The sequence below is a fragment of the Trachymyrmex cornetzi genome, unplaced genomic scaffold, assembly GCF_001594075.2.
Source record: "Trachymyrmex cornetzi isolate Tcor2-1 unplaced genomic scaffold, Tcor1.1 scaffold439, whole genome shotgun sequence".
Classification (NCBI taxonomy): Eukaryota; Metazoa; Arthropoda; class Insecta; order Hymenoptera; family Formicidae; genus Trachymyrmex; species Trachymyrmex cornetzi.
This window is the reverse complement of record NW_017299168.1, coordinates 108,581-109,035: the sequence shown is the minus strand read 5'-3', so window position 1 is coordinate 109,035 and position 455 is coordinate 108,581.

The window sequence follows — 455 nt, the reverse complement described above, 5'->3', positions numbered from 1 at the left end:
GTCGCGTCGTCGAAGGAGAGAAAGAGAGGGGTTATGTATTTATATAATCTTATCTCTTTCTCTCTTTCATGACGCGACGCGTGACGCGCTCAGTGGAACCGTACCATATCGCGCGCAGATGGTGTGCCGGTTGCTGTAGCCATATATTGCATTTGGGTATGAGCACAAGGATTGCCGTAAAGCGTTACGGCGGGGAGCACAGACTCTTGCATAACACGTAATGCATAAGAATATGTACCAATCGAAGTTCTCCGTTTCTTTCCCTTCCATGTAACAGAGAACTCTGGTTGGTTCAATTTCTTATGCCTCATGTGTTATGCGTTATGCAAGAGTCTGTGCTCCCCGCTTTATCCTGTAGAGACCGGTCGCTGCAGCCATATTGCATTATTATCTTGTACAGACCAGTCAAATATCAAGAACAGTTACAATGCAATTACAAAAACTCATTACGGCTG